Raw genomic sequence first — 26,449 nt, forward strand, 5'->3', positions numbered from 1 at the left:
CCAAAGAAATGCCACCCCACACCATGACTGACCCACCGCCAAACCGATCATGCTGGAGGATGTTGCAGGCAGCAGAATGTTCTCCACGGCGTCTCCAAACTGTCACATCTGTCACATGTGCTCAGTGTGAACCTGCTTTCATCTGTGAAGAGCACAGGGCTCCAGTGGCAAATTTGCCAATCTTGGTGTTCTCTGGCAAATGCCAAACGTCCTGCACGGTGTTGGGCTGTAAGCACAACCCCCACCTGTGGACATCGGGCCCTCATACCACCCTCATGGAGTCTGTTTCTGACCGTTTGAGCAGACACATGCACATTTGCGGCCTGCTGGAGGTCATTTTGCAGGGATCTGGCAGTGCTCCTTCTGCTACTCTTTGCACAAAGGCAGAGGTAGCGGTCCTGCTGCTGGGTTGTTGCCCTCCTACGGCCTCCTCCACGTCTCCTGATGTACTGGCCTGTCTCCTGGTAGCGCCTCCATGCTCTGTACACCGCCAGCATTCAAAAGTGACCAAAACATCAGCCAGGAAGCATAGGAACTGAGAAGTGGTCTGTGGTTATCACCTGCAGAACCACTCCTTTATTGGGGGTGTCTTGCTAATTGCCTATAATTTCCACCTGTTGTCTATTCCATTTGCACAACAACATGTGAACTTTATTGTCAATCAGTGTTGCTTCCTAAGTGGACAGTTTGATTTCACAGAAGTGTGATTGACTTGGAGTTACATTGTGTTGTTTAAGTGTTCCCTTTATTTTTTTGAGCAGTGTATATTTTTCAAAGAAGCTTGGATCATCATTATTTGGACCCTGTACATTAATAAGGCATATCTGTTGATTGTCCAATAACATATTTGAAATAATCCATCTACCTTGATGATCTGTTTGGACAATTTGCACATTTGAATCAAAATGACCCCTTTTGAATTTCTTTGCCAATGGGAGAAATATATTTCGCCCTCCCCCCTGGTCCTTTTTCCACAAAATAAGATTGTTGAATGAGTTTCCTGTAAACAATAGATTGTCACGCCCTGACCTTAGAGAGACGTTTAATTTCTCTATTTGGTTAGGTCAGGGTGTGATGTGGGTGGGCATTCTATGTTTTGTTTTCTATGTTTCTTTATTTCTATGTTTTGGCCGGGTATGGTTCTCGTTCAGGGACAGCTATCTATCGTTGTCTCTGATTGGGAATCATACTTAGGTAGCCCTTTTCCCTCCTTTCAGTGTGGGTAGTTGTTAGAGGCATTATAGCCGAAGTTAAGCTTCACGGTCATTTCCTTGTTTTCTTGGCTACATTTTCTATAAATAAATGGAATATGTGCACTCACCACCCTGCACCTTCGTCTCATTCCGACGACGGTCGTGACAGAACTACCCACCACCAAAGGACCAAGCAGCGTGGCCAGGAGGACCAGGGATCCTGGGCCTGGGAGAAGAGAGAATGGAGGACATCTTGGACATGGGAGGAGGTTATGGCAGGGGACATGACCCTGCCATGGAAACAGGCTGAAGTAGCGAGGGAGGAACGACTTCGCTACCAGGAGTCACGGCAATGGAGCAGGCACGAGAGGCAGCCACAAATATGTTTGGGGGGGTACACGGGGAGTTTGACTGAGTCAGGTTGGAGACCTGAGCCAACTCCCCGTGCTTACCGTGGCGAGCGTCATACTGGTCAGGCACCGTGTTATGCAGGGGAGCACACGGTGTCTCCAGTGCGCGTTCACAGCCCCCCGAATTGGCCGGGCTAGAGTGGGCATCCAGCCAGGCCGGAGGGTGCCGGCTCAGCACATCTGGCCGCCAGTACATCTCTACGGCCCAGGATATCCTGCGCCGGCTCTGCGCACTGTGTCTCCGGTGCGTCTGCACAGCCCAGTGCGTCCTGTGCCTGTGCCCGCACGTGTCGGGCCAAAGTATTCATCCAGCCAGGACGGGTTGTGCAGGCTCTACACTCGAGACCTCCAGTGCGCCTCCACGGCCTGGTGTATCCTGTGCCCGCTCCCAGAGCCAGGCCTCCTGTGTGTCTCTCCAGTCCAGTGATGATCCATGGCATGAAGCCTCCAGTGATGATCCATGGCAAGAAGCCTCCAGTGATGATCCATGGCACGAAGCCTCCAGTGATGATCCATGGCACGAAGCCTCCAGTGATGATCCATGGCACGAAGCCTCCAGTGATGATCCATGGCAAGAAGCCTCCAGTGATGATCCATGGCACGAAGCCTCCAGTGAGGAGTCATGGCACGAAGCCTCCAACAAGGGTACCCAGTCCGGGGCCCGCAACGAGGATGCCCAGTCCGGGGCCCGCAACGAGGGTCCCCAGTCCTGGGTCGGCGGCGAGGGTCCCCACACCAGAGGCGCCACCACAGTGGGGTGAGCCAGAGGTGGAGCGGGGTCTATGTCCCGCACCAGAGCCACCTCCGCGGCTGGATGCCCACCTGGAACCTCCCCTATAGGTTCAGGTTTTGCGGCCGGAGTCCACACCTTTGGGTGGGTTCATTAACTTCGGTTTTAATGTTATTGACTGTCCCTTTTAGTTTGTTTGTGTCTTTCTACAATGTCGCAGCTTTTTCATCACTCATCTCAAGGCTTGCCTTCAACTCTTTTATATCATTACTGACTAGTTGAAGTATGCCCAGTTTGTCATCTGCTGATTTTAACAGATCGGTTTCAACCTTTACCATTTTACTGATTTTAACAGATCGGTTTCAACCTTTACCATTCCCGGTGGTTAAAAGATTAAATTGTCTATGTCTGTAGAAGAGTTACGTTTTCATTTTGAAAGGGGTTCCCCTGTCTTACATTCCGTCATGTTTGGGTTTTGCTTGTTTTCATAACATTTGTTGATACACTTCTCTAGTCTTATGATTTGTTTTGTGCTATTATCGAGATTGAAGGTTATTACACACCAGATTGTGTAATGCTAATATTTAGTCTAACTTACCGATATTGAATATTACATTTTTATCTTGAGGTGGTCTATATAGCCATGTTCAGTCCACCATCTTCTTTCTATGGAAGGCTGTTAACCAGTTGCATGTTAACCAATCATCTGTTGGCTGACATTAGCCTGAATGTTATTTTTATTTCTCCCTTTACCTGTCTAGAATTATATCAGAGTTGGGAGGAGCGATAAGAATGGTCAACGTTAAAGCATCACCTAGTCTTCCCTGGGATAAAGTGGACCAGCAAACAAGATCTCAAGTATGTGGAGGGAGCACCAGGTGCGGACCTATTGCAGCCCATCCAGATTCAGAAACTTCTAAACACATTCAAAATAGGTAAAGTTTATAGGGTGTTTATTTTTATTTTTAGGGTGTTTTTTTCATTGTTCCATTTTTAATGGAATTTCAAAAACTGTAATATCTGATCTTATTATGTCAGTTGTCAGACTTTCAATTCACAGTGATTATATTTATATTGAATATATATTTATCTATCTTGTATTTTCCATTTTTTTGACATGGAAGACAATCACCATCCTGGTAATACTCAGCAGAACACTTCATCCAGCTGAACACTTTCAAGTGTGAAGAAAAAGAAAACAACAGCCTTCCATCATCAGATGCAGCCATCACCTGGCCTGATTCCTTTCAAGTTACTTGGGAACAAATGCCAACTGATTTACACACAGCCATTACCAATGGCCAAAGACCAAAACCAGCCGATCAACGTTAGATGATCCAAATCCTTGCTGACGAGATGAGGAACATTGAAGCAAACCCACACAAGGTCTTACTGTTGTGCGTTAAATTGTTTCAGTACCCAAAGAGTTTTGATTACTTCTGCATTAGAGACGAACAAAAAACTGAAAGTATGTGTAGAGCACCTGAATAGGGACAACAATCTTGCACGCCGTCACTCTGTGAAAGAGCAAGACTCAATATGAGCCAAAAAAAGGAGAGGGCCCTCTGACACATACGGATGCACACGATGGAAGCCGGAGCTCCCGCCATGTGATAGCGAAACAAGTCTTGAAGAGAAAAGGTAGTCTTCAGAAGACGTGTAATAACATGATGAGGGAGTTACTGGAGCTGATAGGGGAGAAGTGTGCAAATTAATGTAGGAAACCCACTACCTGCAGTGGCGCTGCATCAATGCCATACCTACCCCTCCCATCAAAGATCAGAAGTTGGTGGCCTTTTGAGGTCGTACAAAAGTAACTCTATGCACACTTCGACATGCTCACGGATGTGAGTGTTGCTAGACTCCTGGTACAAGAAATGCAGCAGTGTGGAAGAACCTTAATTGACTTCTTCAAGAACAAGACAATGAACAGAGAATCTAAGCAAGGAGGAAGATTTTTTTAAATTTTTTTAAATTTAACTTGGCAAGTCAGTAAGAACAAATTCTGATTTACAATGACGGCCTACCCAAACCCTAACCCGGATGACGCTGGGCCAATTGTAAGCCGCCCAATGGGACTCCCAATCACGGCCAAGAGGAGATGGTCACTTTTATACTCCAGCTACTCATGACACACTTCAGGGAGGAGAAGGACGGACTTGTGCTCCATGCAGATGTCAGTATTTCTCTTAACAGCCAGATCTTCCAATCCATATGTTTATTTGTTCTGTCCTGCAGGGGTCTACCACATCTGTTGACATCCAAGGAACACTCACCCTACCTGGGAGTCCATGGACCATTCTACTTGGAATGCATTCTTTCCCTATTGCACTCACAGTGACAATCACTTTGAAAGTAATCTTTATTTTACCTTAGAACAACCAAAACTGTTGTTCGTTTGGATAGAGAAGCACTTATTTTAGTAAATGTTTGACTGTTATTGATTTTTGGTTTCAGGTGAAACTCCTGTTGTGGAAATAATCAGAATTTGTTGGTAACATAGGTAAGATGTTTTATATTCATCATATGTTTGTAAGTTACTTCTCATCAGAATGGTATTTTTATATAATACTGTGGCGAGGTTGCAGTTATCTGTTCTATGTCAAGACTAAGTTGCATGGGCCGCAGAGAGGGGAGAGGTCAAAGTGTCATCATGTGTAAATATATCTTTTGCTCCACTGTGTGTGTGGAGTCACTCACTACTTTTCCCATCGGGGAAAGGAGGATGGCAGTGTCTGGAATCATTCTATGCTCTCCGTGAGTTTGTCCAGGATTGGTTGTATCTAAATGACAATTTGATACATGCCTGTTGATATGGAGGGTTGGTTTATGGTTCTGAGTTTGAAAAAGGAGACAAAGCTGAACAATGAATTATGCCGATGCTGTCTTATCCTGTGTATCTTTGCTATAAAGGATCCCATTTGCCATTATGTTGGGACTCTCAACTTTTCATTAGAGATACTGAACTGTTGAAAGTCAAAATGCTATTGCAATGTGGAAGGGACTCTCAGAGAATTCATTGATAGACACTGAATTGATTTGAGAGTCACATGGTTGTGATAGAGCTCATATAATTAAAGATGGACTTTGATAACTAACTCTGACTTGTGTGTGTGGTTTGCTCCCATGATTTGGTAAATAGAGGAAATTGCCATGACACTCCGCTGGATTTTATTCAAAGGTAAGTCTCTCTCTCTCTCTCTCTCTCTCTCTCAAATCAAATCAAATTTATTTATATAGCCCTTCGTACATCAGCTGATATCTCAAAGTGCTATACAGAAACCCAGCCTAAAACCTCAAACAGCAAGCAATGCAGGTGTAGAAGCACGGTGGCTAGGAAAAACTCCCTAGAAAGGCCAAAACCTAGGAAGAAACCTAGAGAGGAACCAGGCTATGTGGGGTGGCCAGTACTCTTCTGGCTGTGTCGGGTGGAGATTATAACAGAACATGGCCAAGATGTTCAAATGTTCATAAATGACCAGCATGGTCCAATAATAATAAAGCAGAACAGTTGAAACTGGAGCAGCAGCACGGCCAGGTGGACTGGGGACAGCAAGGAGTCATCATGTCAGGTAGTCCTGAGGCATGGTCCTAGGGCTCAGGTCCTCTGAGAGAGAGAAAGAAAGAGAGAAAGAGAGAATTAGAGAGAGCACACTTAAATTCACACAGGACACCGAATAGGACAGGAGAAGTACTCCAGATATAACAAACTGACCCTAGCCCCCCGACACATAAACTACTGCAGCATAAATACTGGAGGCTGAGACAGGAGGGGTCAGGAGACACTGTGGCCCCATCCGAGGACACCCCCGGACAGGGCCAAACAGGAAGGATATAACCCCACCCACCTTGCCAAAGCACAGCCCCCACACCACTAGAGGGATATCTTCAACCACCAACTTACCATCCTGAGACAAGGCTGAGTATAGCCCACAAAGATCTCGGCCACGGCACACCCCAAGGGGCGGGGGAGGGGGGGGGCGGGCGCCAACCCACTCAGGTGACGCACCCCTCCCAGGGACGGTAGGAGAGAGCCCCAGTAAGCCAGTGACTCAGCCCTGTAATAGGGTTAGAGGCAGAGAATCCCAGTGGAAAGAGGGGAACCGGCCAGGCAGAGACAGCGAGGGCGGTTCGTTGCTCCAGAGCCTTTCCGTTCACCTTCCCACTCCTGGGCCAGAATACACTCAATCATATGACCCACTGAAGAGATGAGTCTTCAGTAAAGACTTCAAGGTTGAGACCGAGTTTGCGTCTCTGACATGGGTAGGCAGACCGTTCCATAAAAAATGGAGCTCGATAGGAGAAAGCACTCTCACTCTCGCTCTCGCTCGCTCTCGCTCTCTCTCGCTCACTCACTCACTCACTCACTCACTCACTCACTCACTCACTCACTCACTCACTCACTCACTCACTCACTCACTCACTTCACTTTGATATTGTAATTCCTCTGCCCCCCACACTGACACAGACTTAGAGTCACTTGCAGATTGACATTCACAGTCAGTCAATTATGTTTTGCATTACTGACTGCAATGTATGTAAGCAAAATATACTCATATTTTTCAGCAAATCCAACAGTAGAGGCCTATATTTTTACTGGTGTGCTTCATTGTTGTGGTGCCAGGGAGATCAAAGTGCAATGTTGAGAAGCTCACGTATTACTATTGCTTTCCCATCAGTAGGCAATACATTCCACTAACCTTGCAGGAGGCTGTTTTCAGCAATCTCTCTTGGTCATTGGTCTGGAAGAAACCAGTCTCTGTGAAACATCAAGCTAAAATCGATGCCTGCAATCTAGTTCAAATACCATAATATTTAAAACAGAACAGGAGCTAAATCATCCATGTGTATTGATCACATCTTTATTAATGCTCCAGAAAAATGCTCTAAAGCAGCATCCACACCAATTGGATGTAGTGATCCTAATGTAATAGCCTTATCTAGAAAAAGAAAAGTTCCAAAAACTGGACCTAAAAATGTGTGTAAGCGATCATACAAGAGATTTTGCAATGATTCCTACGTCGAAGATGTGAACAATATTTGTTGGTCTGATGTGTGTAATGAGGAACAACTTGACGCTGCACTTGAAGCATTTATGAAACTGCTTCTTCCGGTTACTGATAGGCATTTGAGTTCCATAAAGTGGGTGTGGAAGAGGTGATTTTGTTTTTGCCATCTATAAATAAGGACAAGCCACCTGGGTCTGACAACCTGGATGGTAAATTGCTGAGGTTAGTAGCAGAATACATTACAACTACTGCCACATCTTCAATTTAAGCCTGTAAGATGGTGTGTGCCTGGAGGAAGGCAAAGCTAATTCTGCTGCCCAAGAATAGCAGAGCACCCTTTAACACTCAGAGTAGCAGAATTGCATAACTACTAGAATGGCCATGACGGTCATTCTGACCATTGATATTTAAATTGTGTAAATATTCTATAATAAATAATACATTGCTAAATGAATGCATTTATTATGTTAAAATATATCATAAGAAACCTAAGGACACCAAATGTAAATAGTAACTGATTGATCCAGAATTGTAATTGATTGGTCCAGAAGCACATAGACTAAATAAAATACTAATTTCACACATATAAAAATAATATTAATAGATTTGCCCTAAAGACAAGATTAATTGACCATAGTCTGATGGGTGACAATATTATCAATTGTCAAATAAAGAATGATTGACAAATAGCACTTCTTCCATATCATCCTACAGAGGTCCATGCAGGCCTGACTTTTGATTGCTATACATATCAGAAAGAGTTGATGCCAAAGTTTCTAATGAACCTACTCTACAAATTGCACAGATGGTCTATGTTTCAAAATGTAACTTTTACCTAGAATAACCATGGCTTGTGCGAATTCCTCATGTGAGTAGGCTACTGGTGACAATCAGCAATAGCCATTTGATAAAATATATTTTCTGTTTTCTTCTGTTATATTCTTATTGTAAAATATGTGTGTGTTGACTATGGTAGTGCAGGGCCTGTGACGTCTGCTAAATGAACAAGTTGATTTCATTGGCATGGAGAAGCAGATTACCAGCTTTAAAACCCGGAATTACAGTGGATTTTGGGGGGTTTGTATAATTGATTTACACAACATGCCTACCACTTTGAAAATGCAAAATATTTTTTATTGTGAAACAAACAAGAAATAAGACAAAAAAAATGAAAACTTGAGTGTGCATAACTATTCACCCTCCCAAAGTCAATACTTTGTAGACCACCTTTCATAACAATTACAGCTTCAAGTCTCTTGGGGTATGTCTCTATAAGCTTGGCCCATCTAGCCACTGGGATTTTTGCCCATTCTTCAAGGCAAAATTGCTCCAGCTCCTTCAAGTTGGATGGGTTCCGCTGGTGTACAGCAATCTTTAAGTCATACCACAGATTCTCAATTGGATTGAGGTCTGAGCTTTGTTTAGGCCATTCCAAGACATTTAAATGTTTCCCCTTAAACCACTCAAATGTTGCTTTAGCAGTATGCTTAGGGTTCGGTCGTCCTGCTGGAAGGTGAACCTCCATCCCAGTTTCAAATCTCTGGAAGGCTGAAACAGGTTTCCTTCAAGAATTTCCCTGTATTTAGCGCCACCTATCATTCCTTCATTCCATGTTTTACATTTTTTTTTTTTTGAAACAAGTAATTTTTTAATTTCACTTCACCAATTTGGTCTATTTTGTGTATGTCCATTACATGAAATCCAAATAAAAATACATTTAAATTACAGGTTGTAATGCAACAAAATAGGAAAAACTCCAATAGGGATGAATAATTTTGCAAGGCACTGTACTTGTCTACTTGGAGTGGGCTATACAGTGTGCACAATTTACAATGGCAAGACCAAGACAAATGGATGCACATGCTGCATTAGCGTTGCTACAAGATCTGAATGAAGATGACTCAGATGGCAGGGAAAAAATTGATCATGACATCTCCTGTGATTATTATTCTGAACAGCTTTCAATATCTGTGACAGGATCCATATCGGGTAGCAGGTGAGAGAGTGTCAGATAACGTTTGATTTCAGATGGCACAGCTGTACTCGGTTAAAGGAGGAACTGGCTGCTGACGAGCCGTAGAGACTTCGTCATGAGTCTGGCACATAGGTTTCATGAGAGACATATGAGGATCAAGGCACAACAAAGATTCCACTTGAGTCATTGTGCACGGTTCCCGGGTAGGAGAAACTGCCAGATGGGCCACTGCACTTCAAACAGAACCCATGACACCTGTTTCAGCTGACTTGTTTGTGTGAAGTTTTGCAATAAAGTGAAAGTGTTGCAGATTTGTGGTGACTGCTATAACAAAGGAAAACAGCCAAATGAGATCCAACTGTTGCGTGAAGACGCAAACCATATTGCAAGCACAAGCGAGGCCACAAATAATGAGTTTTCCCTCACAAAGGGCTTAATTAATGACAGAAATACACCTCAGCACCACCCTCCCCCTCAGATGATCCCGCAGGTGAAGAAGCCTTATGTGGAGGTCCTGGACATCTGTGGCATTGTCTTGTGTGACATAACTGCTAATTTTAAAGTGTCATTTTACTGTTCCCAGCACAAGGTGCACCCATATAATGATAATGCTCTTTAATCAGCTTCTTGATATGCCACACCTGTGGATGGATTATTTTGGCAAAGGAGAAATGCTTACTAACAGGGATGTAAAAAAAAAGTGTGCACAGAATTTGAGAGAATCAGTTTTTTTGTGCGTCTGGAAAATTCCTGGGATTTTTTTATTTCAGCTCATGAAACATGAAACAAATACTTAGCATACGTTGTGTCATGACTGTTCTGTGAGGATCAGAATGGGTCAGATCAGCTTGGCGGGGGCGATAGTATCTAGGCCCCCTCTCGCCCACAGAGGGGTGAGGGAGCTGCTGGCTGGTCAACAGTTCACACCCTGTTGCAAATTACAGGAGAAGGGGAACCTTTCTGCCCCTCTGGTGTGAACAGAAAGAATGACTTTGTTAACAGGCTTTTCCCGCCAAAACTCTAACATGCTCAAGCGTGAATACTGGAACAATAATTCTAAGATAAGAATGTGGGGAATGGTCAGCGGAAAATAGGAAAATCTTCAGATTATAAAGTTATAATTTTCCAAATTTAGCGTGTTAGCGTGTTAGCGTGTTTGGTAAACAATTCCAAAGTCACAAAGCATGTCCACTATAACGGGACGAAATGTCCAAAAGTTCCGTAACAGTCAGTAAAAACATGTCAAACGATGTACTGAATCAATCTTTAGAATGTTGTTTACAGATATCTTGAATAACATTCCAACCAGAGAATTAGAATTACTTCAGATGAGTGGTGGAACGCAAGTCCTTCCCCTGTGAACGCGCCTGGTGAAAGCATGGTCCACTCATGGCTGTGGTGACTATTTCCTGTGTCAATCGACCCCCCTTCACATTAGTCATCAGACAAAGTTCTATTGACTGCTGACATCTAGTGTAAGGCGTATGAAGTGAAAACTCATCCATATCTTGCTGTAATTTCAATGAGACCTTGGTTGAAAATATGCCACCTCCAGATAAAAAACAGGAAGTGTATTTTCTTAGGTTTTTGCCTGCTATATGAGTTTTGTTATACTCACAGACATAATTCAAACAGTTTTAGAAACTTCAGAGTGTTTTCTATCCAATACTAATAATAATATGCAAATATTAGCAACTATGACTGAGGAGCAGGCTGTTTGATATGGGCATCTTTCATCCAAGCTACTCAATACTGCCCCTGCAGCCATAAGAAGTTAATCATTTATTTACTAATTAACTAAATAATCACAGAAATGCATAAACAAACAAACAGTAGATATTGCTTACTAACAAGAATAGGGAAGATTCCCTAGTAGACTAAGCGGATATGACGGCTTGGTTGACAAAGGAAAGTGGGTGTGGACTGAGAAAGAAGCGGGAAAGACAAAAGGGATCACTACACAAAGTTGATAATTATATTAATTGAAATGCCAATTCTTTGCACATGAATGCTCACTCATTCGGGAATAATTACAATCCCATATATATTTATGCCCATGTGTCATTGTGTAATGGCATTCCTCCCCCTCTTCTGAGGAGGAGAAGCAAGAAGGAGGACCAATGCGCAGCGTGGTAAGTGTCCATAACGTTTATTTAAAGACAAATTGAACACTACAAAACAATAAACGTGAAACAAACAAAACCGAAACAGTACCGTGTGGTAACACACACACACACAGAAAACAAACACCCACAAACCAAAAGTGAAACCCAGGTAACCTAAGTATGATTCTCAATCAGAGACAACTAACGACACCTGCCTCTGATTGAGAACCATACTCGGCTGAACTCAAAACCCCAACATAGAAAAACACAAGATAGACTACCCACCCCAACTCACGCCCTGACCATACTAAATAAAGACAAAACAAAGGAAATAAAGATCAGAACGTGACACATTGTGATCTTCTATGTTGTAATCCAGTCTGCTGGAGAGTTCATCCGAGTATCTCTCTTTCTGTTTCGCTGAAGATTTTGTGGTTAGAAATTATTTTGTGGTTAGAAAGCCTCATAACTGAGGAACCTGTATAAGACAAAGTTACGGAAATGTAGCTGTAATGTCTCTCTCAGGTCACAAACATGACCACTTACATGTTCTCCAAAATATGGATATTGTCAGTTCTCAAATTCTTTGATGTAGTAGAAGTTCCTTTGTTCTACTGTGAAACTCTCACCATACTGCATGGCCAGGGGGAGAGAATCTCTGCCAGGAATTTATGACTTGAGATAACAGAACCTGGGTGTAGGAGAGAGTGAGAGAGGGGGAAGCCATGAACTATACCCAGAAAGGGCCACATCATGACATTATACAATCGTCTCAAATAAAACTGAAGGACCTCAACGATACTCTGGACCCTGATCTCTCTTTTGACGATAATATCAAGACTATTTCAAGTACAGCTTTTTTCCATCTTTGTAACGTAGCAAAAATCTGAAACTTTCTGTCCAAAAATGATGCAGAAAATCCATGCTTTTGTCACTTCTAGATTAGACTACTGCAATGCTCTACTTTCTGGCTACCCATAAAGCACTAAATTACATTTACATTTACATTTAAGTCATTTAGCAGACGCTCTTATCCAGAGCAACTTACAACTTGGTGAATTCACCTTCTGACATCCAGTGGAACAGCCACTTTACAATAGTGCATCTAAATCATTAAGGGGGGTGAGAAGGATTACTTATCCTATCCTAGGTATTCCTTGAAGAGGTGGGATTTCAGGTGTCTCCGGAAGGTGGTGATTGACTCCGCTGTCCTGGCGTCGTGAGGGGAGTTTGTTCCACCATTGGGGGCCAGAGCAGCGAACAGTTTTGACTGGGCTGGCGGGAACTGTACTTCGTCAGTGGTAGGGAGGCGAGCAGGCCAGAGGTGGATGAACGCAGTGCCCTTGCTTGGGTGTAGGGCCTGATCAGAGCCTGGAGGTACTGCGGTGCCGTTCCCCTCACAGCTCCGTAGGCAAGCACCATGGTCTTGTAGCGGATGCGATTCAACTGGAAGCCAGTGGAGAGAGCGGAGGAGCGGGGTGACGTGAGAGAACTTGGGAAGGTTGAACACCAGGGGCTGCGGCGTTCTGGATGAGTTGTAGGGGTTTAATGGCACAGGCAGGGAGCCCAGCCAACAGCGAGTTGCAGTAATCCAGACGGGAGATGACAAGTGCCTGGATTAGGACCTGCGCCGCTTCCTGTGTGAGGCAGGGTCGTACTCTGCGGATGTTGTAGAGCATGAACCTACAGGAACGGGCCACCGCCATGATGTTGGTTGAGAACGACAGGGTGTTGTCCAGGATCATGCCAAGGTTCTTAGCGCTCTGGGAGGAGGACACAATGGAGTTGTCAACCGTGATGGCGAGATCATGGAGCGGGCAGTCCTTCCCGGGAGGAAGAGCAGCTCCGTCTGACGAAGTCATCTGCAGAGAGGGAGGGAGGGGGGAGGGGGAGGAGGATTCAGGAGGGAGGAGAAGGTGGCAAAGAGCTTCCTAGGGTTAGAGGCAGATGCTTGGAATTTAGAGTGGTAGAAAGTGGCTTTAGCAGCAGAGACAGAGGAGGAAAATGTAGAGAGGAGGGAGTGAAAGGATGCCAGGTCCGCAGGGAGGTAAGTTTTCCTCCATTTCCGCTCGGCTGCCCGGAGCTCTGTTCTGTGAGCTCGCAATGAGTCATCGAGCCACGGAGCGGGAGGGGAGGACCGAGCCGGCCTGGAGGATAGGGGACATAGAGAGTCAAAGGATGCAGAAAGGGAAGAGAGGAGGGTTGAGGAGGCAGAATCAGGAGATAGGTTGGAGAAGGTATGAGCAGAGGGAAGAGATGATAGGATGGAAGAGGAGAGAGTAGCGGGGGAGAGAGAGAGCGAAGGTTGGGACGGCGCGATACCATCCGAGTAGGGGCAGTGTGGGAAGTGTTGGATGAGAGCGAGAGGGAAAAGGATACAAGGTAGTGGTCGGAGACTTGGAGGGGAGTTGCAATGAGGTTAGTGGAAGAACAGCATCTAGTAAAGATGAGGTCGAGCGTATTGCCTGCCTTGTGAGTAGGGGGGGAAGGTGAGAGGGTGAGGTCAAAAGAGGAGAGGAGTGGAAAGAAGGAGGCAGAGAGGAATGAGTCAAAGGTAGACGTGGGGAGGTTAAAGTCGCCCAGGACTGTGAGAGGTGAGCCGTCCTCAGGAAAGGAGCTTATCAAGGCATCAAGCTCATTGATAAATAACTTCAGTTATTGCTAAACACGGCTGCTAGAATCTTGACTAGAACCAAAATACTTGATCGTATTACTCCAGTGCCAGACTCTCTACACTGGCTTCCTGTAAAGGCTAGGGCTGATTTCAAGGTTTTTACTGCTAACCTACAAAACATTACATGGGCTTGCTCCTACCTATCTCTCCGATTTGGTCCTGCCGTACATACCTATACGTATGCTATGGTCACAAGATGCAGGCTTCCTTAATTGTCTCTAGAATTTCTAAGCAAACTGCTGTAGACAGGGCTTTCTCCTATAGAGCTCCATTTTATGTAACGGTCTGCCCATGTGAGAGACGCAGACTCAGCCTGGACCTTTAAGTCTTTAAGTCTTTATCTCTTCAGTAGGTCCTTTGATTGAGTGTAGTCTGGCCCAGTGGTGTGAAGGTGAACGGAAAGGCACAGGAGCAATGAACCACCCTTGCTCTCTCTGCCTGGCCTGTTCCCCTCTCTCCACCGGGATTCTCTGCCTCTGACCCTATTACGAGGGCTGTCACTAGCTTACTGGTGCTCTTCCATGCCGTCCCTAGGAGAGGTGAGTCACTTGAGTGGGTTGAGTCACTGACGTGATCTTCCTGTCCAGGTTTGGAACCCCCCTCAGGTTTGTGCCGGGGGGGAGATCTTCGTGGACTATACTTGGCCTTGTCTCAGGGTAATAAGTTCTAGTGGTATCCCTCTAGTGGTGTGAGGCTGTGCTTTGTCAAAGTGGGTGGGGTTATGGCCTGCTTGGTTGTGCCTGTCCAGGGGTATCGTCAGATGGGGCCAAAGTGTCTCCTGATCCCTCCTATCTCAGCCTCCAGTATATATGCTGCAATAGTTTATGTGTCGGGGGCTAGGGTCAGTCTGTTATGACTGGAGTATTTCTCCTGTCTTATCCGGTGTCCTGTGTGAATTTAAGTATGCTCCCTTTAATTCTCTCTCCATCTCCCTCCCTCCCCTCCCAGAGGACAGCCCTGGGACCATACCTCAGGACTACCTGGCCTGATGACTGCTGTCCCCAGTCTACCTGGTTGTGCTTCTCCTCCAATTTCAACTGCTCTGCTGCCGCTATGGAACCCTGACCTGCTACCTTGTCCCGGACCTGCTGTTTTTGACTCTCTTCCTCCTCTCTCTCTCTCTCTCTCTCTCTCTCTCTCTCTTTTATACCACACCTGCTGTCTCTAACTCTGAATGCTCGGCTATGAAAGGCCAACATGACATTTACTCCTGAGGTGCTGACCTGTTGCACTCTCTATAACCACTGTGATTATTACTTTTACATCTATGAATGCTCGGCTGAACATCTTGACCTGTGTATAACTGTTATAATCTCAACCCGAACACTTGGCAGACCCGAGACAAGAGGACTTGCCACATCCCAGAGCCTGGCTCCTCTCTTGGTTTCTTCCTAGGTTCCTGCCTTTCTAAGGAGTTTTTCCTAGCCACCGTGCTTCTACATCTGCATTGCTTGCTGTTTGGGGTTTTAGGCTGGGTTTCTGTATAGCACTTTGTGACATTGGCTGATGTAAGAAGGGCTTTATAAATACATTTGATTGATTCATATTGTGATCACTACATCCAATTGATCTGGATACTGCTTTCAAGCTAATTTCTGCAGCATTAGTAAAGATGTGATCAATAGAAGTTGATGATTTAATTCCTGTCCTGTTTGTAACTATGCGGGTAGGTTGACTGATAACCTGAACCAGTTTGCAGACACTAGTTACAGATTGAAGCTTTCTCTTGAGGGCAGGTTAATGAAAGCCAGTCAATATTGATTCATCACCCAGAAAATATACCTCTGTTGACATCACATATATTATCAAGCATTTCATGCTCTATCCAGATACTGACAGTGAGCACTCAGTTTGTCTATAGCAGCTTCCCACCAGAATGGGCTTTAGGTGAGAGGCAGATGAACCTGTAGCCATATTACTTCAACCATATTTAACATGAGATCCTCTGTAATCTTTACAGAATGTGGTTCTGAATATGAACAGACACACCTCCACCTTTGGCATTTATATATTTTCTGTAAATGTTATGACCTTGTATTGCTACCACTGTATCATCAAAGCTATTATCTAAGTGAGTTTCAGAATATGAATGTCATCTGTTACTAGCAAATTATTAATTTCGTAAACCTTGTTTCATAAGCTACATATATTAACGTGGGCTATTTTGAGCACTTTTCTTCCGGGATGCTTAATTGTTTTCATTGCTTTACTGGGAAGCTTAGCAGAAGTAGATATGCTCATGTTATTAATGTTAGTGCAGGGTGAGCTGCACACAGTGGACTTCCTCCTCGGCACACCACCTCAGTGCTAACATTATAAATCTGTTTCATATGCACATGATTACTGCATGTAATAGCTGTAGGGTCAGCAAAGGCATTCAGGGCAGTTAGAGGGACATAAATTAGGTTACTTACATTGTGTCTACCAATGCCCCTGCTGTAATGTGTGTTTGCTGAAGCGTCACAATGGTAGGGATTAGCTGAGCTGGGCTTGGGTCATTGATTTGTCATTGTCTCAACGGAGCCTTACACCCTGCCTTAGTCCTTATGACAAAAGTTCTGAGCATAACAATATATTTTAAATGCCCGAATTCAGAATCAATTGGGCTTTCAAAAATAATATGGTCGCTGTATTAGGTTTATTCTGATTGCAGAATAAGATATACAGCCCATCTAAACAGCAGCTGAACCATGATTTTATGTCCCATTGAGGTGTCGTGACACGACTATCATTAATGTGGTGACTGTTATTTATTGAATAATTGCCTAATATGTTTAACTGTGACTCGATTCAATTCATCATGTAACAATTAACTCATTAGGAATTTGGGACTGTCAGGACCCGGTTTCAACCTGGGTCAGGAGTGAGAAACAGTCACGTCACCAACTGAGCCACGAATAGTCAGCAGAACCCAGAAGATGAGGCAGATACAGCAGTACTTAAGCACAGGTGTATTTAATAAAGTAAAAAACTTTAAATACAAAAATGGCAAATCCAAAAGGTGGTAGGTAAAGCACAAAGGCCTCAAATGAAACTCACAAAAAATAAACAAAAAACAAAAAACAGAATTCCACAAGAGTCATCTGACAGAGCACACAGAACACTAGGGCTGGGTGCTAGGATTTAAACACAGAGCACAGAACTGGGGCAACTAAGGGTTTAAAATACAATCAGGGTTAGAGGCAGATGTGCAAATAATAATGGTAGATCAAGGGCATAAGGACAAAAGCACAATGGGGGCATCTAGTGACCAACAACCGGAACAACCCTGGCCAAAGGATGACAGAATCCCCCCTAGGAGGCTCCTGATTCCTCCAGCTCTCAGGGTGGAAGGCCCTGAACTGACAAATGAGGTCAGGGTCCATATGTCTTTGGCAGGAACCAGGAGCGCTCCTCAGGACCGTAGGTCCTCCAGATACTGCCAGGACCGCTGCACCCGGCGGGAGTCAGTATCCGATGGACGGTATAAGGGCTGGCCTCCAATGAACGAGGCGGAGGGGAGGGTCTGCCGGGACAAGGGGGAGAAAAAACAACAGGTTTTAACAAGGTAATGTGAAATGTGGGATTAATCTTAAGGGATCTGGGTAAGTGTAGGCGATAAGTAACTGGGTTAACTCTCCTGGCAACCTTAAAGGGACCGATGTATTTTGGGACAGCTTGCGAGACTCACCCGTAGTGGTAAGTCTCTTGTGGAGAGCCAGTCTCTGGATGAGCGCAGGGTAGGCCCGGATACGAGGTCTGTTGGCTTGTTGTTGGTACTCTGTGAGGAACGCATAAGATTAAGACGGGTCTTCCTCCACATAAGCCGACATCTGGATGAAGGCACTCTGACTTCTGCCTCCTGGTAGGGGAACAATGGAGGAGCATGAGCCAAACTGACACTCGTGCGGGGACATAAGTGGAGGAGGAATGCGCAAAGGTGTTGTGCGCGTAAAGTCGCCCAGGACAATAAAGGATGACCATGTGGACCACATCGGAGGGTGGTTTCCAGCTCTTGATTCATCCTCTCTGTTTGGCCGTTGGACTCCGGATGGTACCCTGAAGATAGACTGGCAGAAGCCCCCATGAGTTGGCAGAAGGCCTTCCAAAACCTTGAGGCGAACTGGGGACCTCTGTCAGAAACCACATCTTGAGGAATGCCGATTTCAACACATGATTAATTACCAACTCAAAACCTTGGCAGAAGGTAACTTAGTCAGAGGGACGAACCTCCGCCTTTGGTCCTGTCGTTATGACTAGGATAGTAGTATTGCCATGGGATGGAGGAAGTCCAGTAATAAAGTCCAATGAGATATGGGACCAGGGTCTGTGGGGAACAGGTAAAGGGTGAAGGAGTCCTTGAGGGCGGAGGTTTCTTGCCCTGGCAGCACACGGGGCAGGCATTGACGAAGTGGCATCTTCTCTTATGGTAGGCCACCAGACGCTGGATGAACTCCAACGACCTACGCCCGGATGACAGGTGAGGCGGAGGAGGCACCCCCACAGAAGGACCTGAGTCCTCACTGCCTTGGGGACAAACAACCGATTGGCAGGGCCTCCTTTGGGTCCGGTTCGCTAGCTCTGGCACGTCTCACGGTATCCACAACTTGCCACGAGATCGGAGCCACAATCTTAGCAGCAGGAAGGACAGGCATGTCCGTGTCATCTCGAATGGCAGGAGCGTGACTCTTCAGGGCATCCGGTTTGAGATTCTTCGACCCCGATAGGTGAGGATAAACTGGAATCGATTGAAGAAAAGAGACCATCTAGCTTGTCTAGGTTCAACTTCGCCTGCTGGATATACTCCAGATTTTTGTGGTCCGTAAGCACTTGAAACGGGTGAGAGCCCCTCGAGCCAGTGTCTCCATTCCTTCAATGCCATCTTAACCGCTGGGAGTTCACGATCCCGGGGGGTAGTTCCTCTCAGTCGGGGTAAGCCGGTGTGAGAAGAAAGCGCACGGATGAAGCTTCTTGTCTTCACCCCTCTGAGACAGGACAGTTCCAACACCAACCTCTGATGCGTCTATCCACCACAAATGGTTCATCCGTATGGTAGTATCAGGATGGGAGCAGAGGTCGCGCTGCTGAGTCCTTGGAAGAACTCCTTCTCTTATCCTTGCATTGCCACCTTTGGTTAAAGCTGAGAGTAGGAGCTGCCACCAAGCTGAAGTTCTTGATGAACTTGCAAAAGTTTGTGAAGCCCAGGAAACGCTGAACTTCCTTAACGGATTTGGGGTGGGCCAATCTTACCGCCCTACCTTCCTGGGGTCCATTTGGACTGACTTCCACTACAAATCCCAGGAATTGTACTCGGGATGAATGGAATTCACATTTTTCCGCTCCGTACAGATGGCTGTCCAGGGAGGCGTTTGAGTACTTGTCTGACATGCTGTGTGTTCTTGAAGGGAGCTCTGAGGATGTCATCCAAGTAAAACGAACACAAATATGTTAAGCATATCCCTAAGCACATCGTTTATGAGCGCTTGGAACACCGCTGGGGCTGTCAGGCCGAAGGGCATCACCAAGTATTCATAGTGACCAGTCGGCGTGTGAAAGCGGTCTTCCACTGACAGGTCTGATCCGCACAAGATGGTATGCGTTCCGACTGTTGAAAACAACTGCTTCCTGGAGCAGCTCGAAGGCTGTGGCCATAAGGGTACGGGTACATTATGAACGGTTATGGCATCTTGAGTCCCCGTAGTGATGCATAATCCACCGTCTTTCTTGGCCACAAAGAAGAAAAAACCCTGCTCCCGCCCGGGACTGGACGCATGAGGCCTGCTTCCAGAGCGTCCTTGATGTAGGTATCCATAGCAGCTCGTTCGGGTGGAGATAGGGAAAAGATCCGACCCCTGGGGGGCAAGTGCCCGGAAACAGGTCGATGGGGCAATCGTAAGGTCTATGGGGTGGTTTGGTGGCCCTCTGTTTGCTAAACACCAGTTTGAGGTCATGGTAACACTCGGGAACACGGGTCAGGTCGATGGATTCTAAAGACTCGGGGTAGAACTGGGGAATTCTGGAAAATACAAGTAGCATTGGCACGTAGGACTTTGATAGTGCCCACAGACCAGTCGATGTGATTATGGCTGTGAAGCCAGGGTATCCAAGGACGAGAGGGAACTCGGAACAGGAGATCAAATGAAAGTTCATCAATTCCTGGTGTTGTGAAACTGAAAGTCGCAAGGAGGTAGTGACATGAGTGACAAGTCCAGATCCCAATTCCATCAATGTTTGTAACCCTCATGGGGTCACTTAGAGTTCAGACTGCCATTCTCCTGAGACACCATCCATGAAGTTACCTGCGGCTCCAGAGTCTACCAAGGCTTGAAGGTGAAGCTTGTGGTTGTCCCAGGAGGGTGACTGGAATGAGCAGACGGGAGTTGACGGATGGGAGGAGGTTATGTTTCCGTTACAGTTCCCCCCGGTCTGTACGGGACAGGCGTTTCCCTGGAGCCCGGGACACGTGGAACGGAAATGGCCCATTTGCCGCAATATAGACAGCGTCGCTCCTCATCCGGCGGTCTCTCTCAGCCTGGGAGATGCGTCCAATCTGCATGGGTTCCGGTGGAGCCAGCGATGATAAAGGTGGGGACTCGGAGCTGGGACTGATAGGGGCTAGAGGTCTACGGTTGAGTTCTCTTCTCTCAGACGCTGGTCAATGCGTGAGGCCAACTTGATCAGGGACTCGAGATTGTCCGGTGGTTCCCTTTGGCCAGTTCATCTTGGATAGTGTCGGAAAGGCCTTTCAGAAAGCACACCGTGAGCGCCTATTGTTCCAGCCACTGCTGCTGCCACCGTGCGGAACTGGATGGCATAGTCCGTCACGCTGCGCCAACCTTGATGGAGAGTCAGGAGCTGTTTGGCTGAGTCAGAACCACTGCTTGGGCCTTGAAACACTTTTGAATTCCTCAGCAAAGGCAGAGTAGCTGGCACAGCAGGAACTATGGGCATTGCTTTAGCAGTAGCCCAGGCCAGCTTTTTCCGACAGAAGGGTGATGATATATGCGATCTTAGACCGGTCGGTGGGAATGTTAGGGTTGCAGCTCAAGGAGAGAGAACATTGAGTGAACCCTTTACAAGCACTTGGATCACCTGAGAACCGTTGGGGAGGTGGAAACGAGGTTCAGCCAGGGGTTAACTGCCATATGAATCTGAGGTACTGGGGCGGGAACTGTTGCCGGGGTAAGTCGATCAGATATTTGCTTAATGGAAGTCAGCATCTCCGACAGAAGATGAGAATGTCTACCATTAAGGCCTCTTGCTGAACCAGGGCGGCCTGGCGTTGGACAGTCTCCTGGTGGTGGGACAGCGTGGCAAAAAGGTCCTGGGAACTGGCTGCCTCTGGGTTCATTTTTGGCTCTGTGTTTCTGTCAGGACCCGGTTTCGTGGGTCTCCGGAGTGAAAACAGTCACTTAACCAACTGAGCCACGAATAGTAAGCAGAACCCAGAAGATGAGGCAGATACAGCAGTACTTAAGACGGTGTATTTAATAAAGTAAAAAACTTTAAATACAAAAAATGGCAAATCCAAAAGGTGGTAGGTAAAGCACAAAAGGCCTCAAAAGAAACTCACAAAAAATAAACAAAAACAAAAAACAGAATTCCACAAGAGCGTCACCCAATCGACAAGAGCACACAGAACACTTGGGTGTAACATACAAACACAGAGCACAGAACTGAGGGAAACTAAGGGTTTAAATACAATCAGGGAAACGAGGCACAGGTGCAAATAATAATGGGGATCAAGGGAAAAACATAAGGACAAAAAGCACAATGGGGGCATCTAGTGACCAACAACCGGAACAACCCTGGCCAAATCCTGACAGGGACACCACGGGAAACATGGTTTAACGAGTGACTATCTCCCTACTTGAACTCTAAAGATACATAAATATCTCTTACATCAATAACAGTCAATTATGAATTAGTACCTCATCAGTCTCATTCTGAACGTCGTATAATTCTTGGATATCTGCAAGAACCCTAACATAACTGATGAATCAGTAACACACAAATTGGCTTAATTATTTATAGACTAACTAACTAAATAATCAGACAGAAATACATGAACACACAATCACACATGACATAGGTTATTGCAATGAAAACAGGTCCCTAGTGGACTAACAATGGAAAGGGAGGTGTAGGTAAGGAGTGAGAGACCAAGTGTCAACTTATCGTAAGGAGTGAGAGACCAAGTGTCAACTTATCGTACATATATTTGGAAGCTACGCTCATGGGAATATGAGTACTTTGCACATGAACAATCGCTTATTCGGATAAGAAATGCAATGTATATATTTACTTGAAGATGGCTTTGTTGTCTCTCTTGAAATCTGAGTCCTATGGTGAAGTTGTTGAGGGATTTAAGACTCTAGTTTGTCCACCAAAGGTCACAATGTCCATTGAAGTAGAGCTTTTCTGGTCATGGAGTGTTTGTTACTTCAGGTGTAACACATGGTGGTCAGAGGGATCTGTTGTTCACACTCGTGTCTTTGGTCAAATGTCCTAGACTACTTTACATGCAAAGCTGCAGACTGTGAATGTTCTGGTCTAGTCATTAACTTCTTCACTCATGTTGAGAGTTTCAGAGCTTCTAACCATTTCAACATGTGGAGCACATCCTCATGTCTTTTTGGTCTTGTAGCTTAACCATTCGTGACATTCAGCTTACACCGTCCGTCTGCTTGGTCTTACCATTTTCAGCCATGTAGCCACTGCTCCACTCTGTCTGGTCTGATATGTTCATTCTTAGCAAGTCCTTTTAAGCACTCTGGTCGGAAAAACGGTTCCATCACACTGACACACTCTTCTGACCTCATTAGGGGCGTGGCTTAGTTAGTGTGCAACATACATAAAAAACATCTCATTAGAAGACTAAAATCACATGTCTATCTTTTCAAAAATAGTTTCATTGTTCTTCACATTGCATCAACATCCTATTGGGTGGAAACTTTACAGCCAGAATGTGTTTCCTTCCTAAGTTATGATCAGCTGTTAAGTCATAAAACTGGCCGAACTCCCCCACTCTCCTCTCCTGTGGGGGGAGGGGAGGGGGGTCTGGCTATCTGTCAGCCATGTTTCAAGCTGATCTGTCACCTTTGATCCTCACCAAGGAAAGAGAGTGATGACAGAGGGGATTTGAATAAGCTGGCCCAGGTGCCCTTGGGGTCTGACATTTCACAGCGTGAAAGTGATTGCATTCATTTTGAAACCGGGAAGCCTCTTGGGTGGGAGCTGGGTGACATGGCAAAGTTGGTTCAAAACAAAGTGATGTACAGTGGAAGTAGGAAGTTTACATACACTTATGTCGGAGTCACTAACACTCATTTTTCAACCAGCCAACAAATTTGTTGTTAACAAACTATAGTTTGGCAAGCCGGTTAGGACACCTTCTTTGTGCATGACAAGTATTTTTCCAACAATTGTTTACAGACAGATTATTTCACTTATAATTCACTGTATCACAATTCCAGTCGGTCAGAAGTTTACATACACTAAGTGGACTGTGCCTTTAAAAAGCTTGAAAAATTCCAGAAAATAATGCCATGGCTTTAGAAGCTTCTGATAGGATAATTGACATAATTTGAGACAATTGGAGGTGTACCTGTGGATGTATTTCAAGGCCTACCTTCAAACTCAGTGCCTCTTTGCTTGACATCATGGGAAAATCAAAAGAAAATCAGCCAAGACCTCAGAAAAATAATTGTAGACCTCCACAAGTCTGGTTCATCCTTGGGAGTAATTTCCAAATGCCTGAAGGTACGACGTTCATCTGTACAAACAATAGTACGCAAGTATAAACACCATGGGACCACACAGCCGTCATTCTGCTCAGGAAGGAGACGCATTCTGTCTCATGGAGATGAACATACTTTGGTGCAAAAAGTGCAAATCAATCCCAGAACAACAGCAAAGGACCTTGTGAAGATGCTGGAGGAAACAGGTACAAAAGTATCTATATCCATAGTAAAACGAGTCCTATATTGACATAACCTGAATGGCCGCCATAAAAAAGCGAGACTACAGTTTGCAACTGCACATGGGGACAAAGATCGTACTTTTTGGATAAATGTCCTCTGGTCTGATGAAACAAAAAATACATCTTTGGCCATAATGACCATTGTTATGTTTGGAGGGAAAATGGTGAGGCTTGCAAGTCAAAGAACACCATCCCAACCGTGAAGCACGGTGGTGGCAGCATCATGTTGTGGGGGTGCTTTGCTGCAGGAGGGACTGGTGCACTTCACAAAATAGATGGCATAATGAGGTGGGAAAATTATGTGAATTTATTGAAGCAACATCTCAAGACATCAGTCAGGAAGATAAAGCTTGTTCGTAAATGGGTCTTCCAAATGGACATTGACCCCAAGCATACTTCCAAAGTTGTGGCAAAATGACTTAAGGACAACAAAGTCAAGGTATTGGAGTGGTCATCACAAAGCCCTGACCTCAATCCTATTGAAAATTTGTGGGCAAAACTGAAAAAGCATGCGTGAGCAAGGAGGCCTACAAACCTGACTCAGTTACACGAGCTCTGTCAGGAGGAATGGGCCACAATTCACCCAACTTATTGTGGGAAGCTTGTGGAAGGCTAGCCGACACGTTTGACCCAAGTTAAACAATTTAAAGGCAATGCTAGCAAATACTAATTGAGTGTATGTAAACTTCTGACCCACTGGGAATGTGATGAAATAAATAAAAGCTGAAATAAATCATTCTCTCTACTATTATTCTGACATTTCACATTCTTAAAATAAAGTGGTGATCCTAACTGACCTAAGACAGGGATTTTTTACAAGGTTAAATGTCAGGAATTGTGAAAAACTTTGTTTAAATATATATAGATATATGAGTTTAATTGTATTTGGCTAAGGTGTATATAAACTTCCGACTTCAACTGTATGTCCAAGCACGTGGAGTAATGATTACAGCACATGCAAAGTGTTTGATAAAAACCCAATGAACTTTATCTGCCTTAAACTAGTTTTACCATTTTACCATTTATTTATGGAAAATACATGTTGTATGTTCCTGAACAATGCACCATGCTGCCTTGTTTGCAATATGACCTGGTGGCACAGATTCACGTTTTTTTCGATGCTCCTCCCTTACTGCTTTCGCCTGTTCACATCATGAGTCATAGCCCGGTGAACAGCAGTTCAGCTTAATCAAACTCCCTCATTTATATGCGGAAACGATGTCGAACAAGGCATATTTTTATTTATTTATTTTTATTTATCTGTTATTTTACCAGGTAAGTTGACTGAGAACACATTCTCATTTGCAGCAACGACCTGGGGAATAGTTACAGGGGAGAGGAGGGGATTAATGAGCCAATATCCTCATGAGCAGTAAATTAAATACACTTCAACAAAGGTTCAGATGCTACAATGCTATTTGATAACCTAACAAGGAAAGTTAGTGTTGAGTAATTACACTGTAGTATGATATGAGAAGTAGATCACCTTTTTTTGGTATTTGTGTACTTTCCCTGAAAACCTCTTTTTTAAAATACTTTTACCCATTTTTCTCCCCAATTGGTAGTTACAGTCTTGTCCGATCACTGCAAGTCCCTATACAGACTCAGGAGAGGCGAAGGTCAGCCATGTGTCCTCTGAAACATGACCCTGCCAAGCTGCACTGCTTCTTGACACACTGTTTGCTTAACTCGAAAGCCAGCCACACCAATGTGTCGGAGGAATCACCGTCCAGCTGGTGACTGAAGTCACCTTGCAGGCACCCAGCCCACCACAAGGAGTTGCTAGAGGAAATCCCGGCCGGCCACATGGGAAACTGTTGAATGTGAAAAACCCAGCAGCGTTGCAGTACACGGCACACACAAACCGGTGTGTCTAGCCCCTACTACCATACATGGTTCAAAGACACTTAAATATTTTGTCTTGTCCATTCATCCTCTGAATGACACATACAAAATCCATGTCTCAATTGCCTCAAGGCTTAACATCCTTTAACCTGTCGCCTCCCCTTCATCTACACTGCTTGAAGTGGATTTAACAGGTGACATCATTAAGGGACCATAGCTTTCACCTGGTCAGTCTATGTCATGGAAAGTATCTATTACGTTACTTTATATGTTCCTAATGTTTTGTAAACTCTGTTTTTTTACTGCACTGGACCTTATATTTTTCAGTGGTGGAAAAAATACCCAATTGTCATTCTTGAGTCAAATAAATCTTACCTTAATAGAAAATGACTCAAGTAAAAGTGAAAGTCACCCAGTAAAATACTACTTGAGTAAAAGTATTTGGTTTTAAATATACTTAAGTATCAAAAGTAAATGTAATTGCTAAAATATACAAATTCCGTATGTTAAGCAAACCAGATGGCCATTTTCTTGTTTTTATTTTATT

At 44.8% G+C, this 26,449-nt stretch overlaps 1 pseudogene; it reads left to right on the forward strand.

Moving 5' to 3' along the window:
- Positions 1 to 2,385: 2,385 nt before the first annotated feature.
- On the forward strand, positions 2,386 to 25,797 carry LOC135538679 (uncharacterized; annotated as a pseudogene).
- Positions 25,798 to 26,449: the final 652 nt, after the last annotated feature.

This window comes from Oncorhynchus masou, unplaced genomic scaffold (genome assembly GCF_036934945.1).
Source record: "Oncorhynchus masou masou isolate Uvic2021 unplaced genomic scaffold, UVic_Omas_1.1 unplaced_scaffold_2577, whole genome shotgun sequence".
In the NCBI taxonomy this organism is placed as follows: Eukaryota; Metazoa; Chordata; class Actinopteri; order Salmoniformes; family Salmonidae; genus Oncorhynchus; species Oncorhynchus masou.